The sequence below is a fragment of the Penaeus monodon genome, chromosome 21 (assembly GCF_015228065.2).
Source record: "Penaeus monodon isolate SGIC_2016 chromosome 21, NSTDA_Pmon_1, whole genome shotgun sequence".
Classification (NCBI taxonomy): domain Eukaryota; kingdom Metazoa; phylum Arthropoda; class Malacostraca; order Decapoda; family Penaeidae; genus Penaeus; species Penaeus monodon.
The window spans coordinates 20,236,747-20,237,197 of NC_051406.1; positions in this window are offsets into that span (position 1 = coordinate 20,236,747).

Below are 451 nucleotides of genomic sequence, written 5' to 3' on the forward strand. Positions count from 1 at the left end.
TTTTTCTCTGTGTCTCCCCTTCCCCCATTTCCCCCCTCTTTCCCCCCCTTTCCCCCCTTTTCCTTCTCCCCTTTTTCCCGAAGTGTGTAAGGTTGAGGTTAGTTGTAGGGTTTTTAAGGCAACAAGGCGCTGAGCCCATTCTGAGAGGCGTTTATGGTTTGGTCAGATAGAGGAATAGATGTTTTTCTTTTTGGTAAAAAAATAACTTATATCTCATTAGTTTACGTAAAGTTTTTTAAATTTGTTTATTAGGTTTTATGAAGTTGAAAGGTAAAGCCTCGTATTTTAATCAACAACAACGTTTTTGGTTAATTCCAAAAAGAGAAAAACAAAAAGCCCAATAACATCAGAACGAGGAGATGATAGGTGAGCTGTCGATGTACCCATAATTGGAGGAGAAAAAAAAAACATTTTCGTGAAAAGGGGGCAGAGTGATTTGAGTGGGGTTTTG